This window comes from Aotus nancymaae, unplaced genomic scaffold, assembly GCF_030222135.1.
Source record: "Aotus nancymaae isolate 86718 unplaced genomic scaffold, 86718_ANA_hifiasm-v0.15.2.pri h1tg000032l_0, whole genome shotgun sequence".
NCBI classification, from domain to species: Eukaryota; Metazoa; Chordata; class Mammalia; order Primates; family Aotidae; genus Aotus; species Aotus nancymaae.
Window position 1 is genome coordinate 13,000,962 of NW_026988445.1, and position 15,744 is coordinate 13,016,705.

General features: G+C 51.3%; 1 protein-coding gene across 1 annotated transcript in view; it reads left to right on the plus strand.

The window, feature by feature from the left end:
* The first annotated feature begins 282 nt into the window (after nt 1-282).
* Nucleotides 283-15,744, plus strand: part of EPHX1 (epoxide hydrolase 1) — a 35,342-nt gene continuing 19,880 nt past the window's right edge. The window contains exon 1 of the mRNA XM_012459798.3: nt 283-381. The gene's annotated coding sequence lies outside the window, so the exon portion shown is untranslated. The remainder of the gene's footprint in view (nt 382-15,744) is intronic.

A 15,744-nucleotide genomic window follows, 5' to 3' on the forward strand; every position in this document is an offset into this window, starting at 1 on the left:
GGTGACAGAGTGAGACCCTGTTTCGGAAAAAAAAAAAAAAAAAAAAGGACATACATCATCCAAGTTTGGATTTTTGTTTTTAGATTCAACTGACAAAGTTTCAGAATCAAATTGCCTTAAGAGTTGCTAAATGCTTCATTTCTGACCGCAGGGCCGCGGGCCGCCCTTTGACTAGCCCGTTTTATCTCTGGCGGAGGTGGAGCCTTGAGGCGAAGAGATTTTCCCGGGAACCGAAACCTGGTCGTCGAGGCCGGGGAACGCCCCGTGCGGAGGCCGGGCTTGGGCGGAGACTGCGCCACGGCGGCGGGAGAAGAGCCAAAGGGAGCCGGGTAGCCGGAGGGACCGCGCGCCTGCCGCCGCCGGAGCCTGCGAACCGAGACCGTAAGCGCCCGGGGCCGGCCAGGCCCGCTCTCTCTGGACGCAGATGCCGTTCGGGCTCCAAGCGGGCGGGGCGGCAGGGGCGGGCGGCGGGCCGGGGCGCCGAGGGTTCGGGCCCGCGGGGGTGCAGAGGGATTTGCAGGCGGGCCGGCCCCAGCGTCTGCCCCGGCCGAGAGACCGCGCGCGCCTCCGTCTGTCCGTCCGTCCTGCTGGCGCGCGGCCCGGAGGAAGGAGCCCTGCAGGCGGCCGCGGGTCACTCTTGCAGGGAATTCCGCGTCCCGACGGCGGGCGGACGCCGCAGGGCCGGACGCTCGCGACCCCGGGAGCGCACCGCGTCCCCTGGCCTGGGCGAGCTCCGCTTCCAGAGCCGTGGCGCGCTCCGCGGTGAACTGCACTTATTTGTCAGCCAAGTCCGAACACTGATCACACCTTTTAGTTGAAAAGCGCTTTCAGGCCGGGCGCGGTGGCTCAAGCCTGTAATCCCAGCACTTTGGGAGGCCGAGGCGGGTGGATCACGAGGTCAAGAGATCGAGACCATCCTGGTCAACATGGTGAAACCCCGTCTCGACTAAAAAATACAAAAAATTAGCTGGGCATGGTGGCACGTGCCTGTAATCCCAGCTACTCAGGAGGCTGAGGCAGGAGAATTGCCTGAACCCAGGAGGTGAAGGTTGCTGTGAGCCGAGATCGCGCCATTACACTGCAGCCTGGGTAACAAGAGCGAAACTCCGTCTCAAAAAAAAAAAAAAAAAAAAAAAAAAGAAAAGCGCTTTCATCTCCGCCTGCCGCCCCAGCGCGCCGTCCCGCACCTCCCGCTCTGGTCCCGGGAGAGGAGGCCAGCCCTCTCCGCTGGCGGAACAGGAAGCTTGCCCTGGAGTTCACCGTGTGGTCCAAGCCAGGGACTGTGGTCAACCTGAGCAGGAGCGCCACGGAGACCGAGTCGTTGCCTGCCTTCCTCCCGGGCAGGGGTTGGTTTTCCCTGAGCTTCTAGCTCCTTCCTTGCCCTGGCCGGCTTCCGAGGAGGGGTGCCTAGCAGTGTTGTAATCCTAATTTCGATCTTTTTTTCTTAAAATTGAATAGCCCTCCATGCCCCACCTCCCATTGTTTAAACTTCAGTTTCCACAAAGCCTGGATCCGCCCCCGCAGGCAATACTCGCTTCCCTGGCAGCTCTGTGAGGGCTCAGCTTGTGGCTGGAGGTGGGAGGTAGGGGGGGACCCGTGCACTTGGCAGGCCAGATTCCAGGACAGCCCTTTGCTGGGATTGATGAGCTGTTGGTGGAAAATTGTTGAGGACCTTGGGGCTGGTGCCTGATTCGGTACCATTGTGCAGCCTCCTCTGAATCAAGCATAATTTAAAATAAACATTTTCAGGAAGCCACACTTCTCCAGAAAGCAACATTGTTTTCTGGTGTAATGGTTGCCTCTTTCAGGGAGCTGGGCTTGGGAGATATTAAGGGGCCTTTCACTGTCCCCACTTGGTCTGACTTAGCAGCAAAAACTCTGGGAGTGTTCTGCAAGCAGTTTTTCTTTCCCAAATGTCCACACCTAGAGGGCCATATGTTCCCTGAGGAAGCGTGGGTGGTGCTTACGGCCAGCACACTGTGGAACTGGGGCGGGGGAGCTTGCCCTCATGGGACTTGCAGTTCTAGGGGCAGAGAGGATAATAAAGTACGTTTGTAAAACATAAAGTATGTTAGAAGATGAAGTGTGCCATGGAGATAAATACAACGTGAAAGAGGGAAGAGGAGTGCCAGGTGGAAAGAGAAGGCCTCACTAAGGGTGACATTGACACAGACCTGAAGAGTTAGGGAGCAGCCAAGCTGCTGCCTGGAGTGCAAGTACAAAGGCACGGGGGCAGGAGTGTGCCCGGCTTGCATGGCCTGATGTGTTTGCAGAGTGTGGGTCAAGCTGTGACCTACTGGATAAACTGAACTAGCTCAGCCTGTAAGCCAGGGGACTCCCGAGCTTTCTGCGGCCTTCTTCCCAATTCCAGGAAAGGAAGGACCTGCCACACAAAATAACTGCTCAGCAAGGCAGTCGGGGTGAGCCTCAGCACCATCTTCGGCAGGCCACAAGCTCTCTGCATGATCGCGCCTGCCTCTCAGCTGTGCCTGAAATACAGTAGCTGGCGCAGACTTAGGCGGGTGGAATATCTTCAGGAAGCCCTGAATGAGGGCTCTTCGGGCAGAGGGACCTTTGCAGAAAGGGCATCTTGACCACTGCAGGAGGCAGAGTGGCTCTCTGTTCAGGCTTCTCCTGGGGTGCCCTGGTTCTTGACTGATGTCTTAGTAACTGGCACTTTCAGGGAGCCCGGGGTCACCCATGCACAGTGCCTCTCCTCTTGCCCTGAGAGCCTGTTAATTGGTCACCTGGCACCTTGACTCCCATTCTGGTTTCTTGGCCCAGGCCCAGACACGTGAAGGCAGGGGCTACCGAGACTCATTTTTCAGTTCTTATGCCAAGAGATTCAAAAGCATGGAACACGACTGGGCATACCAGATATGGGAGGGCTAAGCATGAGTTGGTCACCTCTGCTGAAAAAATAGCTCGAAGCCCACCCAGTCGGGGTGGGAGTGGGCACAGATGGAGTAGACAGGTAGTGATGTGAAGGGCCTCTAGGATCTCATACTCAAAACCCACCTCTGCTAGGCCATAAATCCCATCAATAGCAATTCATTCCTTTGAGACCTAAGACAGTGATGTGGCAAGAGGACTGGGCTGGAAAAGAGACTTGGGTCATGTCCCAGCTCTGCCATTAACGTGTCCCGTCTCTGGACCTCATCTGTAAAATGAGGTTCTGCTCAGCCATCTGCAAGGCTCCTTGCAGCTCTGCTATGTGATGATTCTGTGGCTAAGTCCAAAGGGATTTCGGGAAAAGAATCTGTAGGAGGGAAACAGTGAGTTTGGATGGGGCCTCAGCGGGCCCTGTGGCCTCTTCTGGGTCCAGTGAAGACACTCAGTGGAGTGAAGGCCCTGGCCACAGGGTAGGGGAGGCCAAACCTTAGACAGGTCGAGGGCCTGAGGAGGAGGAGGGTCACTGCCTAGCCCAGCTGGCCCACTAGGCTGCCTGTGTCTGGTTCTTGACGCAGACCTGGTTGCTTAGGAGCAGAGTCTCCAAGAGGCTGTGAGGTAAGGTGGGGGGTTGCAGGAGGGAGAACACCCCAGCAGTTCCCTGTTAAGGGACCATAGCGTTGCCAAGGATCCAGCCACACCCCTCTCCTGAGGAGGGAGGAGCTGGTGGGCACTCCAGGAAGAGCTCCCTCTCTCCGAGGAGCGAACTGCGCAATCCAATCCTCCGTTATATAACAACACACGATTGTGCAAACCAAGTTCACGCTGAGCGGCCTCCTCTACTGCCAAGGTTTATTTGCTTTCCCCGGAGAAGTCATAGTTCATCCTTTCTCAGCAGAAATCAGCTATTTGGACTGTCACAGCCTGGCCTACGGCATTCTGGGAGACGGGTTCAGAGACCTGGCGCGGAGTCCTCATGCCCACTGGCCTTGCCGTCTGTCTCTTTCCGTCTGTCGCTTGGTGGGTGAGTGTGGTTTAGTGCGCGATCCAGCGCCCGCACAGCCACACCCGTTCAGCTCTCCAAGGCCTAACTGAGCAGGCTTGCATAAGAGGGAAAAGTGTTCTTTTCTCTGAGGAGTTAAAGAGACTTCTGGAAAATTCTTAGCTACTCCACAAACTAGGATCACAGGCCTTGTTCCTAGATCCGGAGCAGGAGTTTTTGCTGCCTTTAGCATTTGGGAAGTTTGATGAAGAGACTGACTGAACTGGAATGTCTTTTTGGTACTTAAGAGCTGGATTAACTACTTTACATCTCTGAGCTTCATTTGTAATTCACTTTAAAATAGAAAAACTGACTGGGCAAGATGGCTCACACCTGTAATCCCAGCACTTTGGGAAGCTGAAGCAGGTGGATTGCTTGAGCCTGGGAGTTTTGAGACCAGCCTAGGCAACAAAGTGAGACCTCATCTCTACCAAAAAATAAATTAGCTGGGAGTGGTGAGCACACCTCTAATCCCAGCACTTTGGGAAGCTGAGGCAGGAGGATGTCTTGAGCCCAGGAGTTCAAGACCAGCCTGGGCAACATAGCGAGACCCTGTATCAAATAATTTTTAAAAGGAGAAATGACTGTAAGGTTTGTTCTCGCCGAGTTTAAAACGAAGAAACTGAGGCCAGCACAAGAAGATCCAATGTGAAAGGTTTATTCAGGCTCCCGGGTGAGGTTCTACGGTCCGACAGGAGGGGCCGGAGAAGTCACAAGGACTCCTCTCAGACATGGATTTTTATAGGGAGTGAAATAGCTCGATTGGTTTGGGAGAGCAGGGTGTGGGCAAAGCAGGACTACTATTGGGTATGGTTACAGGACTTTGTTTGAAGGTCAGGCTGTGCGAGAAGCGGAGAAGGGAACATGCCCGAGCATGTCCGAGCTTGCCCGAGCTTGTCCGAGCATGTCTGAGCTTTCGGAGAAAAGAAAGGTGGGTGTGTGCGTCCGAGCTCCCGGTGAGGCAACTGGCCTTACAATGACCTCTTCTTAGGACGATTGCAGTATGGGAGATGGTGCATTTGAAGAGTCTCCACGCCAGTGTCACAGTTCAGGGCTTTGCTAGCCTTCCTCACAGTGGTTGTGGGTGCCTAGACACATCCTGAAGTCTGGGCCATGTTCTGAGCGTCTCCGCCATGGGCCTGCCTGACTGGCTTCAGTCCAGTAGCTGCCTGGACTGTGACTCTTGAAGGCTGTGGGAGGCCGGTGACCGGGAGCAGGAGGTCCCAGTGCCTTTATGAAGGGTCAGAGAGCCATGCCGTGCTCCTGAGAGGCCAGAACAGGCAGCCACTGGCCCTCCAGCCTTCGTCAAAGGCCACCACCTCAGCTTGGCCTCTGGCAACTCAGCCTGGGAATTTGCTTTCCCTGTGGAATGAGGGATACTGGCTGCATTGAGGGGTGACTTTCTGGTCCTACAAATTTGTATCCCTCTTTCTGCTAGAACTGAGAGACTTGGATCTTTGGGAAAGTAAGAGAAACCCGTTGGTCCTGGTGCCAAGCCCCAAGGCCGTGTTTGCAGGTGTGAGTATATCCTGCAGTGATGAGGTATGAGAAGCCTGACTCTCACCAGCTCTTTAGGGGAAATGAATATAGTTTCCCACGTTCCGGTTTTTCTGCCTGTGGCAGGACCTGCTTGCTGCCAAGTTGTCCCTGTGGGGAAGTAGCTCAAAAAACATAGCCACCAGGTCAGGGCACAGCCACCAGCTGGGAGAGAGCACCCCTGCCCTCTTCTGGTTCCACATGCACCTCACTGAGGCAAGACTTCCAGACCCTACCAGGAAGGCTGTTAACAGGGTCATAGGACGTCCTTTTTAAATTTTATTTCATTTTATTTTTAGACAGTGTCTGGCTCTGTCGTCCAGGTCAGAGTGCAGTGGCGCCATCTCTGCTGTCTGCAAACTCCACCCCACCAGACTCAAGCTATCCTCCCGCCTCAGCCTCCAAAGGAGCTGGGATTACAGGCGTGCGCCACCATGCCCGGCTTATTTTTGTATATATATATATTTTTTGTAGAGACAGGGTTTCACCATGTTGCCCAGGCTGGTCTTGAACTCCTGGGCTCAAGTGATCCACCTCGAATTATAGGCATGAGCCAGGGCACCCAACCAAGATGGAACATCTTAATTTCAGAGTTGCCTTCAGGACTTTTGATTGAACCCCATAAGTATTTTTAGCGTTTTGGGACTTTTAAATTCCTTTTTTGCAACCTAAACATTGCCACAAGCAAACTAATCCCCACTATGCTAAAACAACCTGGAGTATTCCTCAGAACTTGGACCCTCGTCCTCGGCTGCCCTACAGGAGGCACCCCCAGTCCTCTCGCTGCTCTGCTACATGAGATGGCAAGCTCAGGTTCCTCCGCGAGGCCCGGCTTTCAGTGCTCTCCTGTTACACACTGCAAGGAAGCTTCCAAATCGCGGAGCACATTGTTGAGGAAAAGCCATCTTGGGGAGAAGGGGAAGGTGCAGAGTGTGGTTAATGGTGGGAAGGAAATCCAATAGGTGTGTTATATGATCCACTCCTATTACCCCTGAAATAGGAGCCTCTCTCCACTCAAATAGAGAATGCCAAGGACTGGCTGGGCACAGTGGCTCATGCCTGTAATCCCAGCACTTTGGGAGGCTGAAGGGGGGCAGATCACTTGAGAATAGGGAGTTCAAGACCAGTCTGGCCAACATGGCAAAACCCTTCTCTACTAAAAATTCAAAAATTAGCCAGGCATGGTGGTGGTGGGTGCCTGTAATCCCAGCTACTCAGGAGGCTGAGGCAGGAGAATTGCTTGAACTTGGGAGGTGGAGGCTGCAGTGAGCTGAGATCTCACCACTGCCCTCCAGAATGGGCAATAAAGCAAAGCTCTGTCTTAAAAAAAATTTTTTTTTGTTTTTTTTTAAACAGAGTCCTGCTCTGTCACCAGGCTGGAGTGCAGTGGTACGATCTCAGCTCACTGCAACCTCCGCCTCCCAGGTTCAAGCGATTCTCCTGCCTCAGCCTCCTGAGTAGCTGGAGCTACAGGCATGTGCCACCATGCCTAGCTAATTTTTGTATTTTTAGTAGAGACAAGGTTTCACCATGTTGCCAGGATGGTCTTGATCTCTTGACCTCATCCGCCCGCCTCGGCCTCCCAAAGTGGTGGGATTACAAGCATGAGCCACCACGCCTGGCCAAAAATTTTTTTAAAATAAGTTACTCTAATTTTTTTTATTTTAAAAGATAAAAAAAAATTTTAAAGAGAATGTCAAGGTAATTCCACAGAAGGCAATGCTTTTTCCTCATAGGTGGTGAACTGGGTTCTGCTTGGGTTTTTTTCTCTGGTAATTTAGAACCAACGGAAAACTCAGCAGCTCTCATTTTAATTGGCAGGACGTGAGATGGAACGGGACCTCAAATGTCTCATCTTCTGGAGTTTTGTAACCTAAAGGTTGTGTGGTCTGTAAAGATGGTGGAAATAGCCATCCCCTCTCCGAAGGTGCACAGGGTCTGGCCAGCCCGCCCACGTGGCTTTCCCCTTCCCCTCTCCGGACCCTCCAGAGCAGATGGGCCACTGAGGCCTGGAGAAGTGGAGGCACTGACCTGAGGCTACATGGCTGGCAGGCGGCAAAGCAGGCAGTGGGGGCCTGACTGCCAACGGGCCGGCTCGGGCTGCCTCTACCACATTCACATCCCAGTGCCAATCCCAAATTGTTTTCTTCCTATCTCTCCAGACGGGTAGACAGCATGGAGGTGGAGGGAATTCCCTCCCATGCAGAGGGTGATATGCCCATGTCTCAGGCCCCAGAACAGCACTCTTGCCCCCAAAAGGCTGCCTCCTGACACTTTTTTCTTCTCTTTTACTATCCCCCTGCCTTTTTTTTTTTTTTTTTTTTTTTTTTCCCTGCTTGCAGACTACATTTTTCCCTTCCCTTGGTTTCTGGCTCTAAGCTGTTCTCCCAGGGCTTGGCTCCGGCTCTTGCACGGAGATAAACATGGCCATTGGCCTGGCGCACAAGCCCAGCTCGTCTGCATCCGGCCTCCCCCATCCTGAGTCTCTAGGGGTCCCTGGGGTTCAGGGACAATGGCTGAAGATGGAGAAGCTGGGAGTTGCCCCCAGGGTTTGCTCCCATCACTCTTGGGCCAGCCAAGGGAGTAGAGCTTCATGGTGGCTTTTGGGAAGCCCCTGGGAGGCTTGGCTGGCTGCTGATGGGGAGTTCACAGCAGGAACGCTCCCAGGCTCCCATCCTGCGTTTGCTTGGCAGGCGGGCCAGAAATGGGGGGGAAGCCATCTGTTTTTCCCTTTCCTCTGGATGTTCCCTTCGCCTTGCCCCAGGGAGGAATGGTGAGGCTGGGGTGCTGGGGAGCGCAGGGTGGGGCCAGGCTTGGGACCAGGCCTGCAGAGGCAGCAGACCCTCCAAGCCCGCCTACCTCTCTCACCCGGCATCTGAGCAGCAGGTCGTGCCATGGTTTTTCCTTTGCCCCCTCTGCCCCCACACTTTCCTCCCCAAAGAGGCAGACTGCCCCCAGGAGAAGCACCAGGTTCTCATGCTGCTGAGTCTCAGTCACTATTAGGGAAACTCGCAGTCAGAACCAGGCCTGCCCAGCTGTCCCAGGGCTGGGTTCACCTCATGGCTTTTGTTCTGGAAAACACATGGGCATTCTGCCCTGCAATGCACTTAGCCAAGGCCAGGCACATGGCAAGTGCTGAATCATAACCAGCGAGCACTTTCCTGCAATTTTAGGAGCACTTTCTGACAGTGAGTTCTGACTGCTTGCCTGGCTTCAGGGAGGGGAGTCTTTGGCAGGTGGTGGACCTGCCCCTTTACGATGTGTGGCCAGATCTGAGTCTGACCCCGTCTTTTTAGACCCAAACCCCTGCTATTTGTAGTGTGCCTAGGATACTGGCTCTCCAGTCTTTGTTGGGGTCAGCAGGCTTTCTCCATAGAGCCTCATGCCCCCTACACAATCCTTTCCTGGACCTTAGGGTCTGTCTCTGCCAACTAGGCTAAGTAGGTTGTATTTATTATTCCTCAAGGAGAATTAAGCTCTTCTTGATCAAAAGTTCTGATTAATTTTCTCTGCTCTCATTCAAAGAATTTTTAAATTCATTCATTCATTCAACAAATAATTAACCAGGCATCCACTAGAATGCCAGGCACTGGGAGTCCAGACGGGAGTCAAAGCGGACATGGTCAGTACCCTACAGGAGCTTCTGTCCAGCTGTCAATCACGTAATCACACTGACAAATGTGAGCACGATGAAGGCTCGGACTCAGAGATGTGCCTTGCTGGGATAGGTCAGGAGAGGCTACCCAGAGGAGGGACAGTCAGTCTGAAATCTGAAAGGTTGGTGGAAGTTAAGGAAGTGGGAAGGGGAGGGAATAGCTTTTCAGACAGAGGGATTTGCCTTCATAAAGCCGCACAGTAGGACAGAGCATGGTGAGCACAAAACTAAAAGATCAAGGCGACAGCATGAGAGCCGAGCCCTGAAACTCTCACTTAGCTTTCAAGTAGACTATTTCTCCATAATATTGATACCAGTAGCACTCTGAGGGGCTAGGGGAGAGGTCCGTGGTCAGATCACGCAGACCTTGAAGGCCACATTAACCCCAGGACAATGGGAAGCTCTTTAAGGGTTTCGCAGGGTGTGTGACATACATGATCAGATTTGCATTCCCAAAAATCACTCTGGCCTGGCTCATGACTGATATATAAGCTATTTGGGAGGCTAAGAGGCTAAAGCAGGAGGACCACTTGAGCCCAGGAGTTTGAGACCAGCCTGGGCAATATAGCAAGAACCTGTCTCCATTTTTTTAAATTAAAAAAAATGTTTTGTTTTAAAAAGATTGCTGTGGCTACAGAGTGGCAATTGTGTGGGAAGGGGCAGAGCAGACATGAGTAGACCGGGCAGCTGCTTTGCAGTAGTCCAGGGGAGAGTCACTGGAGCCTGGGCTGGGTTGTGGCGGGGGAGATGGATTTGAGATGTACTTTGAAAGTTGAGCTGCCAGAACTTGCTGATATCTGTGGTGGAGTGAAGGAGAGGGGTTTCAAGGACATTGCCTGGGTTTCTGGCTTGGCAGTAGGAGGGGGGTTAGTGCCAGTTACTGTGAGAAGGAACACCAAGAGAAGACAAAGTTTGGGTGGGGTGGGGGGACAGGATCACAGTGCAATCTCGGATGCACTGGAGAAATTGTGACACAGGTACTATCTGGGCCACAGGTGGCTCTGTTCAAATACGTTTATAGCTCTTCGTCCGCACTTAAGCACTCTGTCATACTTAGCTGTGAGGGGGCCAAGAAATGTAAAGTGTTTGGCTGGTCTTCTCCAACTAAAGTTAAAATTCCTTTGCTAAGGAAGAAGGGGAGGACATTGCTGGCAGTCTGCCACGATGTCCCAATCTGGTGGTTGGTTTGCCGCACCCACCAGCTCATCAAGGACAGCTGTGGTGGATCGTTGAGTTCTGAGTAATCAGTCTCCTGTCTGGACCACCTTTTTCACTCAACCATGAAATCCTCACATTCCCAAGTATGTTTTTTCTTTCTTTCTTTTATTGAGACAGAGTCTTACTGTATTTCCCAAGCTGGAGTGCAGTGGCGTGATCTTGGCTCACTGCAACCTCCACCTCCTGGGTTCAAGCAATTCTTCCTGCCTCAGCCTCCTGAGTAGCTGGGATTACAGGTTACAGGTGCGCACCACTACACCCGGCTAATTTTTGTATTTTTAGTAGAGAAGGGGTTTCACATGTTGGCCAGGCTGGTCTTGAACTCCTGACCTCAGGTGATCAACCCACCTCAGCCTCCAAAGTGTTGGGATTACAGGCATGAGCCACCACACCCAGCCCCAAATATATTTTCTTAGCTCACTCTTTTCAGCATGTAATTTATAGAAGGATAATCTAAATTGTAAACACAATTTCTAAGTTAAAACTCCTGGGTCAGCTCATGATGAAGCAGCAATTGATAAAAGAGATAGTACAGTAATAAATGAGACAACTACACTCTGAAGCGTGGAATCATCAACTCCTACCCGAAAACACCCGAGGAGACGCTTGGGTTTCTCAGTTTACACCATGCACATTCTCACTTCCATCCCATTCCATCCCACATGCTCTCCTTTCTGCCTGGATTATTCCCATCCCAGCATTATTTTCCACCTGGTAAACTCCTATTCATACTAAAATCCCTGCTCAATGACCCTCTTCTCTGTGAGACCTTTGCGGCAAAACTTAACCACTTCTTGTACACACTTCTCTTCCATGTGTGTGCACATAGTGTGGTGTCTTTCACTGGGAGGGTGTTTATCTGTTATCTGTTAGTCTACGCTGCTGGAGTGTGAGCTCCTGCAGGTACAGGGTTGTGTGTGAGTCCCGGTGCCTGCACAGTACCCGGCCCATAGTTACACTCAGTGTTGCTGAACCAACCTCTAGTCCAAAAGCATGTTTATACTTGCTTTTCCAAGGCAGCAATCCAAATCTCTTATTTACTTTAAAAAACAAATAACTTCTTGGCACTTTACAAATGACGTTTAAACAACAGAAAAAGAGTTCATTTGAACTTTATCAATCTTAAATGAATTGTATGTTTTAAAGCTTGTATTTTTATGACTTACTGACATCACTTAAGAGAATTTTTAAAAAGCAAACTTGTATTTTACCCCAGTGTAACAGAAATATTAAGTTCCATTAAATTATTAAACTGAGCTACTTTTTTTTAAATTTTTTTGAGACAGAGTTGTTTTTTTATTTTGAGACAGAGTCTCACTCCATCATCAGGCACCAGGCTGGAGTGCAGTGGCGCGACCTCGGCTCACTGCAACCTCCGACACCCAGGTTCAAGCGCTTCTCCTCACTCAGCCTCCCAAGTAGCTGGGACCACAGGCACGCGCCACCAGCCATTTTTTTTTTTGAGGCGGACTTTCCCTCCAGTTGCCCAGGCTACATCGTAATGGCATGATCTCAGCTCACTGCAACCTTTGCTTCCCGGGTTCAAGCGATTCTCCTGCCTCAGCCTCCCAAGTAACTGGGATTACAGGCACATACCACCATGCCTAGCTAATTTTTATATTTTTAGTAGAGACAGGGTTTCACCATGTTGGCCAGGCTGGTCACGAACTCCTGACCTTAGGTGATCTGTCCACTTCGGCCTTCCAAAGTGCTGGAATTATAGGCATGAGCCACCGCATCCAGCCTGTTTTTCGTTTTTTGATTCTTTTTGTTTTTTTATTTTTTTATTTATTTTTAGACAGGGTCTTGCTCTGTCTCCCAGTCTGGAGTGCAGTGGCATGATCATAGCTCACTGCAGCCTCACCTAGGCTCAAGCAATCCTCCCACCTCAGCCTCCTGAGTAGCTGGGACCACAGGCATACACCACCAAGCCTGGCAATTATTATTATTATTTTTTTTTTGTGGAGACTGGGTTTTGCCATCCTGCCCAGGCTGGTCTCAGACTCCTGGGCTCAAGTGATCTGCCTGCACTGGCCTCCCAAAGTGCTGGGATTATAGGTTATTTTACCTTTTAACTGTGCCAAAGAACCAAGCACCTACTTTATTTGCTCTCCTGTATTTAAAATTGTCTCTTATATGCCAGACGCAGAAAGATAAAACACAAGCAAACCAACAAAATACTCCACTTGTATCATTTGTTGCTCTTTTTTTTAAGTGAACATGATTGCTACATTTATTGCTTTCTGATAGTTTACATTTAGTCCATCTTTGAAGGGTAAAGAGCATCAATTGTGCATCTAACTTCTTGAACTTAGTGTGATTTTTTTCCAAGTTTCACAAATGCATGGCCAAAATTTGACTTCAGTGTAGGATTGGAATTAAAATATATACAATCCCATTTCTTACTGCAGGAGCCAATTGTTCATCAAGTTCCCCTCTGAACTCAGTATCTTGTAGCTAAATGACCACTGTCTGCCAGTCGTGTTTTTTTAAAAATCATGCTGGTTTGCAACAAAAATTGTATTTTCTTTACTAGGCAAGTGAACCATTTTGTTGGGAAGAGTACCTTGACTTCAAGAAAAAAATGATTTCATTCTGAAAGACTTCCCCTCCAACTTCCTGCCCCTCAAACCCTCTCAGTCCAGTAACTCGTCAGTATTCTGGAAAAGTGCATTACAAAACAAAAACCCTAATCAGGTAAAATAGCTCTCTGGAACTTTTGGGGCAGATCAGTGAAGCTCTGATTTCAGGTACTAGCAAAATGAAGCAGACACTCTCTCGTTTTGTATTGTTTTACTTCTGAATTTTTCATGGCGTCTCCTAAACCCTGATGTTTTCAAGAAACTGCTACATCAGCAGGAGCTGACCAGGGGAAGAGATAAATGTAGCTCTCCTTGGAAAGGTGAAGGCTTAGCCACCAGAATTCTGCCCCTTGATGCTGAGAATGCACCTTCTCTGAACAGATGGAAAAGGGGTGGGGACTACCCCAGGGACATGTCTTGCAAAATACTGATAGCCAAAGATGTACATAGCCTTCTGCTTTTGGTCATCCTCCCACATCACATCCTTGGTGAAGGCACACAGAGAGGAGAGCAGATGCTCCCAGACCACAGTGCCTGATGCCATGCACTCCTTCACACCCAGCCTGTTTATGTGCACATGGCTGCAGCAGGACCTTGGGGTGTGGGCTAAATAATCTAACAGGAAAAGGGGCTCCTCTGGGGCCTGTTACAATGCAGAGATCCTCCACAGTAATTAGGAATTTCAGGGAGGGGGAAGGAACACACATGTTGATAATAAATAGTTCCACATTATTATCCCCATTTTACAGATGCAGCTACTGAGCTTGGAGAGGTTTGATAACTTGCCCAGAGCCCCTCAACTAGTAAATAGTGGAGCTGAGATTTGAACTACCTGAAGAGGAAAGCAAGCGAGAAGCCCCTTTATTCCTTTTTTTTTTTTTAAGGTGAGGGTCAGGCCAGGCACAGTGGCTCATGCCTGTAATCCTAGCACATTGGGAGGCCAAGGTGGGTGGATCACCTGAGGTCAGGAGTTCAAGACCAGCCTGGCCATCATGGTGAAACCCCATCTTTTTTTTTTTTTTGAGACAGTTTCGCTCTTGTTACCCAGGCTGGAGTGCAAAGGCGTGATCTCAGCTTACCGCAACCTCCGCCTCCTGGGTTCAGGCAATTCTCCTGCCTCAGCCTCCTGAGTAGCTGGGATTACAGGCACGCGCCACCATGCCCAGCTAATTTTTTGTATTTTTAGTAGAAACGGGGTTTCACCATGTTGAACAGGATGGTCTCGATCTCTTGACCTCATGATCCACCCGCCTCGGCCTCCCAAAGTGCTGGGATTACAGGCGTGAGCCACCGCGCCTGGCCAAAACCCCATCTTTTATTAAAAAAAAAAAAAAAAAAAAATGAGGGTCTTGTTATGTTGCCGAGGCTGATACTGAATTCCTGGCCACAAGTGATCCGCCATCTTGGCCCTGCAAAGTGCTGGGATTACAGTCATGAGCCACCACACTGGGCCAAAGCCTTCTTGTAACCTCCAAGATGTTTTCATTTCTAAAGTCAAAGGTCGTCAGAGTTGCTGATTTGGGGGAGCTACGGGATGGGAAATCTCTGGGAAAGCCAGGCTGGCTCCTTAAGTGGCATCACCCAAGTTGGCCACCACACTTCCCCAGACTCAGTCATTTCTCGGCCCCCTGTTTCCCCAGCTGCGCAACAGGGGTTTGGACTCGAGGCTGCTGAGTTCCTCTCCAGCTTCCATGCCCCGTGGCTGTGACTTATCGACTGGCCCACCCTGTGGATGTAGGGCTGATGCAGCCCTGATCGTCTTCTGAGTGCCAGGTGGCCATGAGAGAGGGAGGACATGAGAGGGAGGGGAGGCCTCTGTCATCTGCCTAGCGCCACCCCCTCTCCAGCCCACCCCAGGCCCGCTGCTGTCTTGGGTTCCAGCATGAACAGTCCTCCTTGCTGTGGGCAATGTTCAATTTCACCACCCCAACCCCAAGGAGCCCACCCTGGGGAGGATGGAGGGAGTCACCAAGCCTCCACGCCCGTGTCTGCTCTGTCGGGGAGCTGGGCAGGCAGAGTGGCACCCTCTTGACTGAGCCTCAAACCTTTGCTTTCCTCTTACTTTAAATAAAGCCGCAGCCCTGGCGAGGGAGCCCGGAGGCCTGAGGACATCCTACTGGGCACCTGGCACTCCCTAGACCCTCCCTGCCTGGGCGGTGGGCATCTGCAGTTCTCCCACGCTGGTAGCTGCAGAGCGTGTGGGCGGAGTCAGGCAGATAGAGATTGGGTGCCTGGACTCTGATTGGTCAGACTCTAAGACCGCCCCCCGCAACCAACTCCTTCCCAGGGCTGGCTGACCCACCAGGAAGGGGAGGATGTTGTTTCTTGTTATTAGGTTTTTTGAGAAAAGCTGTGCAGGCCTGGGAAACATCTGTGGCTCCCATGCAGTCATGGCTGGTCTGTGCTCTGGGAGTCCCTTCTGGCCTGAAGGCTCAAGGCTGCAAACAGGTGCTGAGAGGGAACAAGAAGGGGAGGCGGGGGTGCAACATGCCCCATGACAGACCAGGAGTGAGTTCTGTGGCCACAGATTCTAATCCTCACAACTGCAGTGTGATTTAGGGCAAAGCCCTTGCCTACTCTGATTCTTGCCTTAAGTGAGAAGGAAAGTCAAGTTCAATGAACTGTGGCTCTTTAGTGGGTGGATTTGTATGTACCATGGTTACATGTACCAGGGTCTAGGGAGTGCCAGATGCTCAGCAGGATGCCCTCAGGCCTCTGGGCTCCCTCTCCAGGGCTGCAGCTTTATTTAAAGTAAGAGGAAAGCAAAGGTTTGAGGCTGAGTCAAGAGGGCGCCACTCTGCCTGCCCAGCTCCCTGACAGAG